Genomic DNA, 15,087 nt, shown 5'->3' with positions numbered 1-15,087 from the left:
AAGCACAAGAAATAAAAGTAAATGTACAAATACTTTTAAAAAAACAACAGTTTTTAAAATCATATTTGGCTTTAGAAAACAGAGTAAGATTTTTCTTTTTAAAACAAATCTAACTTATACAGTCAATTTAGGCGAAGACTTTATTATTATTATTATTATTATTTTTTTGAGACAGAGTCTCGCTCTGTCACCCAGGCTGGAGTGCAGTGGTGCAGTCTCAACTCACTGCAATCTCTGCCTCCTAGGTTCAGGCAATTCTCCTGCCTCAGTCTCCCTAGTAGTTGGGATTACGGGCGCATTCCACCAGCCTGGCTAATTTTTGTATTTTTAGTAGAGACGGGGTTTCACCATATTGGCCAGGCGGGTGTTGAACTCCTGACCTCAGGTGATCCACCCACCTGGGCCTTCCAAAGTGCTGGGATTACAGGTGTTAGCCACCGCGGCCTGGCCTTACTCAGGTAGTTTTATGTTTAAATGTCTCCACCTAGGCTGGGCATGGTGGTGCATGCACCGTGGTGTGATCCGCCATGGCGAGCGGATCACGAGATCAAGAGATCGAGACCATCCTGGTCAACATGGTGAAACCCCGTCTCTACTAAAAAAGAAATACAAAAATTAACTGGGCATGGTGGCATGCGCCTGTAGTCCGAGCTGCTAGGGAGGCTGAGGCAGGAGAATCACTTGAACCCGGGAGGCAGAGGTTGCAGTGAGCAGAGATCGCGTCACTGTACTCCAGTCTGGCGACAGAGCGAGACTCCGTCTCAATAAAAAAAAAAAAAAAAAAAAAAAAAACTACCTGAGTAAACAAATTCTCTGAAATATCTTGGTCAGGTGAAATGAAGAAACAGAAACAAAATACAGATCGAGGATGCCTTATCCAAAATACTTGGGAGCAGAAGTGTCTTGAATTTTGGATTTTGTTGAATTTTGGAATATTTGTATTATATATTTACCAGTAGAGCATCCCCACTCTGAAAATCAAAAACCAAAAATGCTCCAATGAACATTTCCTTTGAGAGTCACGTTGGCTCTCAGAAAGTTTCAGATTTTAGAACATTTCAGATTTTGAATTTTCAGAGTAGGGGATCACTCAACCTGTAACTCAAATAGCTCCTGTGTTAAAATACAATAGCTTATAAATAAAATTCACTTGCTCTGTGTAGACAAATAGGAAGCAAATAAATGTTTATCAATTAACCAAAAAAGTAGATATTAACATCTTTATTATATACTACTTGCTAAAGGATATAAAAGCACAGAAGGTAGTGATTCCCATAAATAAATGGTTAGAAAAACATAATCAAAAGGCAGAACCTCATTTTGATCCTTACGGGTAGGTGAGAATTATACAGGCAAAGAAACCTTAAGAATATTATACTGATAGTATGGACAACCACCACTAAAATGATGATGATAGTGATGATGATGATGATGATAATGACAATTAACTCTAATCAATTAACATTTACTGAGGACTTCAGTATGTGTTATGTACATTATCTCATTCAGTCCTTACAACAGGCCTATATTATAAATATTATTATTATCTTCATTTTACAGATGAGGATACAATAGATTAGAGAAGGTAACTAATTTTTGCCCAGAGGACAAAAGTTACTATGTGAAAAATCTAGGATGTTTAACACAATCTGATCCCATCACAGAAGACTTTGTCACTCATTTTGCCAACTATTCACGAAAACCTACCAACGTAATTTCGCCTATTTTTCCCTTTCCACACTTTGGTTAAATAAATTCCATCCTTTGTTTTTCAAGCTTCTTTAACTCTGTATGAATAGTTAAGAAGATCATACACTTTCTATGATAGTTGTATTAAACATTCTAAAATCCTTGACTTTAAACTTTAGGGTATTCAAGAAGACTCATAATCTCTCAAAGAAATTATGATTCAGTCATCCTGAGCTATGGCCCAGAATTCTGCTATTTAACAAGCACATTAAATGATTTGCAAATGGTTAGACAATGTTATCCTGAGAAATACCTTGTCCCAAATCAACCCTTATGATATGGTTTAGCTTTGTGACCCCACCCAAACCCCATGTTGAGTTATAATCTCAAGGTTTTAAGGGAAGAACCAGGTGGGAAGTGACTGGATTATGGGAGCAGATTCCCTCATGCTGTTCTCATGATAGTGAGGGAGTTCTCACAAGATCTAATGGTTTTTAAAGCATGGCACTTCCTCATTCGCTGGCAATTCTCTCTCCTGCCACCATCTGAAGAAGGTACTTGCTTCCCCTTCGCATTCTGCCATAATTGTAAATTTCCTGAGCCCTCCCCAGCCATGTGGAACTGTGAATCAATTAAATGTCTTTCCTTTATAAATTACCCAGTCTCAGGCAGTTCTTTACAGCAGTATGAGAACGGAATAACACTTGAAGCTATTAATTTGCTAATTTGCATTTTGCCTTTATATAATTGTGTACTGATTGGTTGCTATTTTCCAATATTTGCCACCTGAATTGTGTCCATTTGAAGTGGTATCCATTATCCTCTGAGGAGTTCTAAACCTATGGTCTACAGCACACTTTAAGGAGTTCATTACACCTATGAAATGGTATCTAAAACTTTATGCATTTTAAAGCATTTTTTAACGGATTCTCAAAATTCATGTCTCAGGAAATTTTAATATCTCAGAAAATTAAATGATGCCAAAAATGCTAATACAATCATCATCATCATCGTAGTAGTAGTAGTAGCAGCAGCAGCAATAAAAGCAGCAGCAGTAGTATCAATAATAGTAATCATAGCACTTAACATTCACTGAGCACTTACTGAGTGCCATGCATGATACCTAGTTTATTTTATTTATTTGGCACACACAAAATAATCCTTAGGAGCTATTACTATTTTCATTCTATATATATATAAAAAAAGGATTGGAGAAATAAGGATTTTGCAAAGGCCCAAGTCAGAAAGTAGCAAAGCCTGGATCTCATTTTTCTTTATAAGAAAGGACGCTGAGCAACCCTTATTTAACATCTACTGTGGTTGCAGGGAGCTATAATCAATGGATAACTTAACCTGTTCCAATCACTATGTTAGATGATGAGACAGAAATAGAACTTAATAATACCCTGCCCTCCCCTGGCTCTCATGCCTTAGGGTCAGACTCTCATTCAATACCAATTTTTCAAAAGAAATACAGGAAACCTATATAGTAGTCAGCAAACAAGAGCTACTGAAAGATTCCCTAAAGAGTCATTGATGGTGTTCAGAACCAAAAATCTCAATTAGTTTCTGGTATATACAAAAGCAAAAGAATATGGATAGACCAAATGAGTTTCTTTAAAATTATTATATAACACGGCTTATTTTACAGTTTCCAAAACTTAATACTCTACCTTGAATCATAAATAATAAGTATTTTTTAATACCTCATACATGTTATATATAAGACTCTTATCATAAGTTGTCTGAAACATCTTCTGATAACAATCTTGGCCAGGCGTGGTGGCTCACGCCTGTAATTCCAACACTTTGGGAGGCTGAAGCAGGAGGATCACTTGAGGTCAGGAGTTCAAGACCAGCCTGGCCAATGTGGAGAAACCCCATCTGTACTAAAAATACAAAAATTAGCCAAGCGTGGTGGCGAGCACCTGCAATTCCAGCTAATCAGGAGGCTGCGGCACAAGAATTCCTTGAGCCTGGGAGGCAGAGGTTGCAGTGAGCCGAGATCATACCACTGCACTCCAGTCCAGGCGACAAGCAAGACTCTGTCTCCAAAAAAAAAAAAAAGAAGAAGAAGAAGAAGAAGAAGAATCTTATATACCTATATAAAGCACTTTGATTTAGACAACTACAATCAAGAATACAGTTCAACACTTTCAACAACATTACATTTCTCAAGTATTTTTAAATTTGGTTTAACAACTAAAAGACCATGATGCCATAATTTCTCCTTAAGAAAAGCTTTTAATAAAGTAATTTGTTTTTAGTGCTAAAAGCTCAGATTTTTATTAGGAAGAGATTTTTATATAAAAGTTACATTCATCTCTTGATAGACTTTGATATCAAATAAAAGAAAAGCCACTGGTAAAAATAATTGTAGTTTCTTTCCACTCTACCATCAAACTGAAATTATAAAAAGCCCCCAATGTGAGCAACAGAAAGGCAGAAGGGAGTACAGTCTTGACATTATACAATTCAGGGCAGCACTCACAGGAATACTTCTCTCAGAAATTGTAAAAAGAAATTCACAATTAGAGAAGCAATGTGGTGAAACAAAAGGAGTAAATAAGCTAAAATGTGGCTTCAGATATAGGCAGCATTCCTTACCTTATAATACAGTGGCTTAAGGCTAGTCACTATTATTGTTACTTATGGAGGCCAAAATAACTGCAGTTATTGTTCCAGGTACTTACCTGTGAGAACTTGGCTAAACTTTATATAGAACTTAATTTAGAAAGGGAGTACAATGTTTTTGTAGAATGTAAAGAAAGCTGACATGAGTCAAAAGGACAATCACAAAGACAGTGAAAATACCCACGTTTGAAAAAATGCTTTACAAAGTATTCGCATATTCCTTTACTCAAATCCTATTGTCATAGTCCACTAGAGGAAGGAAAGAGGGTATCCCTAAGGTACTGTAATTGACATATAAGTTATATTGCACTACCAATACAATAATCTAAAAAAATTACCAATTTTTATAATAAAATTAAATATAGAATAATGCACTGCTATCTTCCTCCTGTGTATTAGTCCATTCTCATGCTGCTGTGAAGAAACACTCGAGACTGGGTAATTTATAAAGGAAAGAGGTTTAATTGACTCACAGTTCCACGTGGCTGGGAAGGTTCAGGAAACTTACAATCATGGTGGAAGGGGAAGCAAACATGTCCTTCTTCACAAGGTGGTAGGAGAGAGAAGTGCCGAGCAAAGGGGGAAAAGCCCCTTATAACACTATCAGATCTCCTAAGAACTCACTCACTATCTCAAGAACAGCATGAGGGTAACCACCTCCATGATCCAATTACCTCCCACTGGGTCCCTCTCACAACACATGGGGATTATGGGAACTACAATTCAAGATGAGATTTGGATGGAGACACAGCCAAACCATATCATTCTACCCTGGCCCCTCCCAAATCCCATGTCCTCATGCTTCAAAACACTCATGCCCTTCCAAAACTCTTTGCTACAGTTCCCAACAAGTTCCTCATCTCCATCTGAGACCACCTCAACCTAGACTTCATTGTCCATATCACTGTCAGCATTTTAGTCAAACCCATTCAACAAGTCTCTAGGAAGTTCCAAACTTTCCCACATCTTCCTGTCTTGTAAGCCCTCCAAATCTCTAGGAAGTTCCAAACTTTCCCACATTTTCCTGTCTTCTTTTGAGTCCTCTAAACTGTTCCAACTTCTGTTACCCAGTTCCAAATTAGCTTCCAAATTTTCAGATATACTTATAGCAGCAGCACCCCACCCTACCGGTATCATTTTACTGTATGAGTCCATTCTCATGATGTTATGAAGAAATACCCAAGACTGGGTAATTTATAAAGAGGTTTGATTGACTCACAGTTCTACATAGCTAGGAAGGCCATCACAGAAGGGTAAACAAACTCATCCTTCTTCACAACGCAGCAGGAGGGAGAAGTGCCAAGCAAAGGGGGAAAAGCTGCTTATAAAACTATCAGATCTCCTGAGAACTCACTCACTATCACAAGAACAGCATGAAGGTAACCACTCCCATGATTCAATTACCTCCCACCAGGTATCTCCCACGACATGTGAGAATTATGGGAACTATAAATCAAGATGAGATTTGGGCAGGGACACAGCCAAACCATATCATCCTTCGAGTACTTTTCAGAGTCTCACTCTGTTGCCCAGACTGGAGTGCAGTAGTGCAATCATAGCTCACTGTAATCTTGAGCCCCTGGACTCAAGTGATCCTCCCATCTCAGCCTCCTGGGTAGCTGGGACTATAGGCATGTACTCTACCACACCTGCTTTTTTTGTAGAGACAGGGTCTCACTATGGTGCCCAGGCTAACCCTAATTCTTTTTCCACCAACCTTCTTGCCCTCCATAATTCCTTAAGACTCACTGAGACCTTTCCCTCAGTGTCAACTTTCTAGTGTTCAGTAATCAGCTTATGATCACTTTTGTAGTTATGATGTACATATTAAAAGATGAACTAACAAGAAAGATCTATGTATCTCTGTGGAATTGAAAGATCAAGGAGTAAAACCATATGATTACTTCTGTTCCCCCACTGAAGTCCACCAAAAGACTATTAAGAAATTATTTTAAGGCACTAAACTAACAAAGAACCAAAAATAAAAAGACAAGAGCCAAATATGTCGCTCTCAAACAAGCAAGAGCTATCATCTAAATTTGGGAAGATGGATATCTGATGAACAAGTAGCAATGAGTAGCCTTAGTAGAACAGAGAGAAGTGCCTGTGGGTAATTAAACTAATAAGCAAATTTATCCTGCAATAAGCCCTAGAAATATAAGAATTAAAAAGAGGCCACGCAGTTCTGAAGGCAGGGATGCAGATGAGGTTAAAAAGATGAGGAGGTGACTAAAATTTTATCTAGTGACCGCAGATCATTTTTCTTAATCCATGTAGAATCCTCTCCTCTAATCCATGAGTGTCAGTAACTACCTGACACTCACCTGGCAGAAGACTAAAGGGTTTACTTTGGAGAGGTTAAACCAGGAGGACTCTCAACTGAGGAATATGAAATACAACCATATGCTAAAAGGGGAGAATTATCTTAGAATCTGGATTCTGGATTCCTGATAATGAAATCTTCCCTTCCTTTACTAAGTACCAGGCTTAGAAACCTCAAGAAGGAAATGGACGGCTTTCTCTCTGTAAAAATGAGCAAGCTCAAGAAAAAGGAACCATGACACTGATAATCGATTATCCTCAAACCAAAAATGAGCTGTGTGTCCAATTCCCCTACAATCAACAAGTTCCAACCTCACACAGAGGTTTCAGTTATTTTGTACTTCATTCTGCAATATGAAGTATCGTTAAATATTAGATGGAAATCACAAGTGTGACAGGCAGATATTATTTTAAAACATAAAGAAAAGGAACATGGGGTAAACAGACAAAGCCAGGAGCAAAAGAAAACTTCAAAGAATAATAATAATGATTTCTGTCCTCAAAGAGAGTACAGAAGATACTGCAATAGGAAATGAGCATTTATTTAAAATATACAAACAACAAAAACAAGCACTTAGAAATTAAAAACATGATGCTAATTATCTTTAATAAATAGATTGGAAAATAAAGTTGAGAAAATCTCCCATAAATTAAAACCAAAAAATCCAGAGAATGAAAATGGAAGAAAAATGAAAATAAAATGAAAAGATCAACATAAGCAATCCAATATCTAAAAAACAAACGGTCTAGAAGGAACTAATAAAAGAAAATGGGGAAAATAATCAAAAACATAGTTCAAGAGTATTTCCCAAACTGTAGAAAAGGAGTTCCAAATTAAAAGTGTTTACTATGTATCCAGTATAACAAATGAAAAAAACACACACATAAACTCATACCACCTGAACATTAGGGCTAAAGAGACACTCCTAAAAGCTTCTGACATAAGACAGACACGCACACATAAAAACAAAAACAGGTGACAAACAAACGTTAAACAATTAGAATGGCATCAAACTTCTCAACAGAAATGCCAAAAGCAAGAAGACAATAATGTGATGCTTTCAAATTTCTGTAGGAAAATCACTCCCACCCTAAAAATCTATATACAGTCCAATCAATTACATATAAAGATAAAATGAAGATTCATTCAAACATGTCAGACCTGAAAAAAGTTTACTTCCTATACCAGGAAGATAACCAGAAGATTTTGCTCCATCTAAAAAAGAGAGTAAATCAAGAAAGAGTAACATATGTGGTCTAAGAAACAGGATTCAATAGGAGAAAAGGAAATCCCAGGAAAATGATAAAAGGAAATTTCAAGACATCTCTATAGTAGGCCTAGGGAACAAAGAGAAAAACAGGAGGAAAGAGCATTTAAAAAATTAATGACTCCAAAAATTGAAAGTAATTATCTCATGCACCTGAAGGCACTGAGAGATGATATGTTTATGCCAGAGTTTGGGGGAATTAATTAAAAATAAGTACATAAAACACTAATCAAGCAATAACAAAATAAAGACAGTTAACTCCAAGACAGTTATTAACTCCAAGAATACAAGTTTTATAAGAAAAATAAACACAATGGTAGCATATTCTAACTCATACATACATGTTTATGATGCGTTCATACTTAGTATAGATTTAAGCAAAAACTGTGAGATAATTATACTCAAAGACTTAGGAAAAGGAATAAGAGATAGAGGCTGTGAGTATTGGCCCTAAAAACTAAATCCTCTATGACAGGCAGAATAATGGCCCCCCCAAAGATGTTCATATGCCAAATCTCAGGACCTGTGAACATGTCATATTATTACGGAAAGGGAAATTCAGATTCCTAATCAGCTGACCTTGAAATAGGGAGATGACCCTAGATTATTCAGGTGAACCCAATGTAATCAGAAGACTCCTTAAAAGTAGTAGGAGGAGGCAAAAAAGAAGAGTCAGAGAAAGAGATGTGATGACAGATGCACAGTCACGGAAATGTAACATTGCTGGCTTTAGAGACGGGGGAAGGGGTCACAGGCCAAGGAATTCAGGAAATTTCTAAAAGCTAGAAAGGGCAGGGAAAGGGGTTTTATCTTAGAGCCTCTAAAAAGGAGCCTCTGACACCTTGATTTTAGTCTGAGACCCATTTCAGTCTTCTAAACTACGTAATTGTAAGAAAATAAATGTGTGTTTTTTTAAGGCACTAAGTTTATGGGAATTTGTTACAGCAGCAATAGAAAACTAATATATCCTCATATTCAATAGTAAGTATGTAGATAACATTGACATACCCCTGCCTAACACAGAGAATGATTTAGCTTTTAGGGCCAACACTGACTTTCTCTATGGAAAAACACGAAAAATAAGAAAACTGCGACAAAGACTACTATTTAGAAATTTAGAGGTATATAAGAAAAAGTTGAAAAATGACTGCCTCTAAAAAGCAGTAAGGATGACAGGGGGCCAGAAGACTGCTCTTTTTGTTACAAGCCTTGCAAAGCTACAATTTAATAAAATAAAACAAAAGATTGGCCGGATGCAGTTCATGCCTATAATCCCAGCCCTTTGGGAGGCCAAGGCAGGAAGATCACTTGAGCTCAGGAGTTCGAGACAAGTCTGGGCTACATAATGGGACCCCATCTTGACAAAAAAATTAAAAATTAGCCAGGCATGGTAACACACACCTGTGGTCCCAGCTACTTGGGAGGCTGCGGTGGGAGGATTGACTGAGGCTTCAGTGAGTCATGGTCATGCCAATACCCTCTTGCCTGAGCAACAAAGCCAGACCCTGTTTGAAACAACAACAACAACAAACAACCATCCAAAACATTCAAACAGCCAGGAGCCATATTGATACTGGGAAATAACAAAATCATGGGAGAGTGTAACTATAATAAAGGTTTCTGAAAGAGGAAAGAAGCAAATTATTTTAAAAGATGCATTAAAGAGATAATCAAGAGCTTCCAAATCTTTTATACTATATAGAAAGAAGTAAGTATTATCCTTTCAGGGGAAGAATAAAAGGAGAAAGTGAAATGAGGGGAAGATTTATCACATAAGAAGAAAGTGAAAAGCCTAAATAAAAGTGGCTTGCTAGAAAATACTAATAAGACAGGTGTACCAAGAAAGCTAGTTAGTTCTAAGATTCAATAGGTGGCAAAGACTGTAAAAATCTCCCTCTGAAAAGAGAAACTTTAAGAGACAGCACACTTAAAAAGGTAGAGGTAGTTTTATTATTGTTGTTGATTATAATGATTTTAACATCAAAAAAAAGATATAGTGACCCATTCTAGGGTTAAGTCAAAATATCCAGGTAAAAAGCACTTAGTATTTTCAGCAGAACATAAAATATAACCACTGAAACAACATGAAACAAAAAGTAATCACAAAAGTGCAACTCACAGTGATCATTAAATGACAGAACTGAACTTTAAATATTCACAAGGTACAAAACACAAAGTCTGTTCAGTAGAGCTTAATTTTCTCTTTTTTTTGTTTGTTTGTTTTTTTTTGTTTTTTTTTTTAATTTATCTATTATTATTAAACTTCAAGTTGTAGGGTACATGTGCACAACGTGCAGGTTTGCTACATATGTATACTTGTGCCATGTTGGTGTGCTGCACCCATCAACTCGTCATTTACATCAGGTATAACTCCCAATGCAATCCCTCCCCCCTCCCCCCTCCCCATGATAGGCCCCGGTGTGTGATGTTCCCCTTCCCAAGTCCAAGTGATCTCATTGTTCAGTTCCCGCCTATGAGTGAGAACATGCGGTGTTTGGTTTTCTGTTCTTGTGATAGTTTGCTGAGAATGATGGTTTCCAGCTGCATCCATGTCCCTACAAAGGACACAAACTCATCCTTTTTTATGGCTGCATAGTATTCCATGGTGTATATGTGCCACATTTTCTTAATCCAATCTGTCACTGATGGACATTTGGGTTGATTCCAAGTCTTTGCTATTGTGAATAGTGCTGCAATAAACATACGTGTGCTTGTGTCTTTATAGCAGCATAATTTATAATCCTTTGGGTATATACCTAGTAATGGGATGGCTGGGTCATATGGTACATCTAGTTCTAGATCCTTGAGGAATCGCCATACTGTTTTCCATAATGGTTGAACTAGTTTTTTTTCTTTTGAGATGGAGTCTCGCCCTGTCGCCCAGGTTGGAGTGCAGTGGCACGATCTCAGCTCACTGCAAAGGAGCTTAATTTTCATTGTTCCACCCCCACTTGCAACTCAGAAATCCCTGTCCATATTGCTGTAATCACCAGCAAAGAGAGTCAACAAGCAATTACTGACAAACATGTAATTCTTTTTTTAAACAATAACAATGGCAAATAAACATTTGACAAGTAAAAGTTCAGCTTCACAGTGACAGAATGATTTTTAAACACCTCAATTTAAAGCAATACAGTCTGCCGCCTTGCTTATGACATAATTCTTAATATAAAATAAATACATAAAATGTGCTTCTAACTCTTAAATTGTATGAATCACAATCTCTCCTACATGTCTTTGTCACACTAACCACATACGTTCTTAGAAAACTTATTTGCATTACTAATAAGAATTAACCTCACTGACAATGCCAAATGCTAGTGAGGATGTGGAGAAACAGAAACTCATTCACTGCTGGTGAGAATGCAAAATGGCTACAGTCACTCTGCAAGACAGTTTGATAGTTTCATACAAAACTAAACATACATTTATCATACCATTCAGTATTTACACTCTTTGGTATTTACCCAAAGGAGGTGAGACAAGTCCACACAAAAACCTGCATACAGATATTTATAGCAGCTTTATTGATAGTTGCCAAAACACGAAAGCAACCAAGATGTCCCTTAGTAGGTGAATGAATGCACTATGGTATATCCAGACAAGAAATATTACTGCTAAAAAGAAATTAGCTATCAAGCCATGATAAGGCACATTACTAAAAGAATGAGAAAAGGCTACATTCTTGAAAAGGCAAAACTACAGAAACAGTAAAAAGATCAGTGGTTGCTAGGGTTTGGCTGGTGGGGGATGGGATAAATAGGTAGAACACAAAGAAATCTTAGGACTGTGAAATATTCTATATGATAGGATAAGGATGGATACATATCATATACATTTTCCCAACTCCATAGAATATACAACACTAAGAGTAAAATCCAAAGTAGGCTATGGACTTGAGTAATTGTGACACATCAGTGTAGGTTCATGAAGGTAACAAATGTATCACTCTGATGGGGGATATGGAAATTGGTAATAGGGGAGACAGACTATACATGTTTTGGGGCAGAGGTATATGGGAAATCTCTGTACCTTCTTCTCAATTGTACTGTGAACCTAAAACTGCTCTTAAAAAATTAAATTAAAAAAAAAAACCTCAAAAACTCAAGTGACTTGTTCCATTATAAGCTTATTTACTTAACTTTGATTGATCTACTATGTCATAATTCCAAATGTGGGAATAAGAACATTTCTGGGTACAAGAGACTAGAAAATTAAGTATTTTTATTTGGAAGGGGACAGAGTTTGGTTCTTCAGAATACGGAGGAACTTACAACTTCCAGATATAGTCTCACAAGAAGATTCAATAATTCACATTGGTTCGAAAGGGGAGAATCAGTAGACTGTATGTGGACTTCAAAGAAGGGATCTAGTGATCCCATCCAATTCAATCTAGTGATCCTCCCCTTTCTAGCCAATTAACCTATTCCAAATAGGTTAATACTATGCCTCAAATATAATATATGTTCAAGAAGAAATAAATTTTCTCTATCCTTGACATCTTCACTACCAACTGCAGGAAACTGAATAATTAACATATATGTTGGCAGATCATGCCATTAATTTATTTTCCCTCTGGTTGCTTTTAAAGGTTCATGCTTATCTTTAGTACACCAGAGTTTCACCACAATGTGTCTACTTAGAGGTTTAGGTTTATTTTTCCTGCTTGGAATTTATGATTCTCAGGTCTGAAGATTCACATCTCACATCTATTTTGTCAGGGGTAAAAAAGTCAATAAATATTGCTTCTCTCCCACTTGCTAGTTCTGAGAGTTGATAGAAATAATCTTTTCATTCTAGCATCCATATCTGTTGACTGTATTTCACATATCATCTCTATTTTCAATGTTGCACTCTGGGAAACTTCTTTATAACCACCTTCCAGTTCACTTATAGTGTCTTTGGCTGTGTCTAATCTGCTGTTTAATCCATTTAATCCATTAAGGACTTCTGACCTCCACAAATTTTTTTCACTATAAAAATTCTCTAGTCCTTATGATAGTATTTTGTGTCTCTCTTGTAATTTCAATTCCATCTTTTACTTCTTCAATTACTTTTAAACAGTCTTTTATACTGTTTCTGATATATTATCTGACATTGTAGAAGTTGAATTTGGCCACTGGAGGTTTCTGCTCAGTCTTGCTCTTGGTGAATTATTTACTCAAATTCTTTGTAATTTTAGATTATCAGTTTACATTTCACAAGGCTTTCCTTTTTCACATACATTGTCAGATGTAAGGGTATGTGCCACAGCAAATACTTGTACTTACCACTAGATACTCAGGGACGTAATTAACCCACTAAGGATCACATTTTAACTAATTAGTTCAGTAGTTCCTAGGTCAGGCAAGAAATTAAAATCTGAATGAGGACAGAGTTGTGGTTACAAAATCTCCAGGAAAGCATCCTCTCTCTTCCCGATCAAGGCCAACACAAAGAATCTTCTTTGTTAAAGCTGGAGTGAAACAGATTTTTGAAACAGTCTATCTTTTCACTAGTGCTTTGAAGGTATGAGCTTACTGAAGTGGTACATCACTTCCAATTCCTCCCTTCTTGCCCAAACTCCCTTCTGGTAATCAAAATCCAAACCCACTGGTTAGTGGGATTGCCATAGATCATTAGGGGAACCCAGAAAAAACATCAGTGCCTACTTCCAACACTAATTTTCATTTTCTCTTTGTTTTTTAAATTTTTTTAGAAGTCTTGCTATACGTTTCCTAAGCAAAAAGTACCTTATATACGAATTTTCTCGTAAGATTTTATCCATGATAGAAGAGGAAGAAATACATAATTTCTGAGGTTAAATACTGCAGGATATGCAAAGAAATTAAACACATTATGAGCCCAGAAATTTATTAAACTACTCTAAGTTTTCTCGTCTGTAAAATAGGTATAAATCACTAGCTACTTCACAGAGTAATCGTGAGCACTGAGTAGAATAATAAATGGACAGTGGTTAATAGTGCATTTTGGCAGGTAAATGCTCAGTAAATGTCGGATACTATATTGTCATTATTCTACTATTAATATAAACAATACAAGCTGGGATTAGAAAAGTTCAGTTCATATACATTAAAAAATAATAAGGGACTTTACTGAAAGATACACTAATCACTAGACCTTTACTCTAGTAAAAACTCTACCATTAAAAAGCTGTATAATGTTGCATTTAAAACTTTGTAGCCCAGTTTCTTCACCTGAAAAAAGTGAGGGACTGGATTTTGTTATGACTATGATTGCTTTTATCTCTAAAAGCCATGGTTATCTACAATGGATCGAAGACCATAAATATGACAAAATGGAATATGAAATAAACAGTCTTTCAGGTAATATAGTCATGTACCTTCAACATTTTTAGAGGCAAAGAAAACTTACACTAATTAATTAAATGAAGTAGTTATGTTTTTGAATATACCATAGAAAAAATATTCACTAGGCAAAGTCAGGTAGTGATAAAAGCTGAGATAAAATTTTAAAGGAATAATTATAAATTTGTTTATAAACTGATAAAGCAAGGAAAACTTTCCAAAACTATGATATCTCCCCCTAGCCTCCAGAGCTATGTCAGGAGAAGAATGACAACTAATTATTGTTGTGATACCAATAACAAAGTGATGCAATATTAGAGTGATTTTTTTCTCTAAAATTTATTGGTTAAAATAATAATACCCAATGATGATCATTTAGTATTATCCACATATATGAACTTAAAAAAACACATGGCATAGATATGAAAATAAAAACTTGAGAAAAAAACAAAATGCCTGCTTCTCATATTAGTTAATTTCATAACACATATGGGAAGAAAATACATGAAACTAAGTTCTTAGTAATAACCACTGGTACAAATATCTAAAGAAGCACTACTATGTAAAAGTCATATTATATTAAACCCCATATTCTGACAGCCCAAGAGGGAAAGAGGGAGAGAGAAACCCATCACTCTTGGGCACTAACTTAAAAAAAAAAAAAAAAAAAAAGTCAGCATTAGGGCAAAAATGAAATGAGGTCATTTAAAAATACTACACAGGAAACATAGAGTCTATTTTAAAACGCCTTGTTATAAATGCAGTAAGAGAAATCAGTAAAGATTTTCTAAAATACTTTAAGCATGGCTAAAGAAGCTAAATGACTAGCTGAAAGAAATAAAAGAAGTCATAATAAAGACAAAACT

The 15,087-nt window shown here is 36.1% G+C and overlaps 1 protein-coding gene across 8 annotated transcripts in view; it reads right to left on the bottom strand.

Moving 5' to 3' along the window:
* The window catches only part of VPS13B (vacuolar protein sorting 13 homolog B), an 870,718-nt gene that overhangs the window by 616,457 nt on the left and 239,174 nt on the right, over positions 1 to 15,087 (bottom strand). The gene's annotated exons all lie outside the window — the stretch shown is intronic.

This window comes from Chlorocebus sabaeus, chromosome 8 (assembly GCF_047675955.1).
Source record: "Chlorocebus sabaeus isolate Y175 chromosome 8, mChlSab1.0.hap1, whole genome shotgun sequence".
Taxonomy (NCBI): domain Eukaryota; kingdom Metazoa; phylum Chordata; class Mammalia; order Primates; family Cercopithecidae; genus Chlorocebus; species Chlorocebus sabaeus.
Note: the sequence above shows the minus strand (reverse complement) of the source record. Positions and strands in the feature narration are given on the sequence as shown.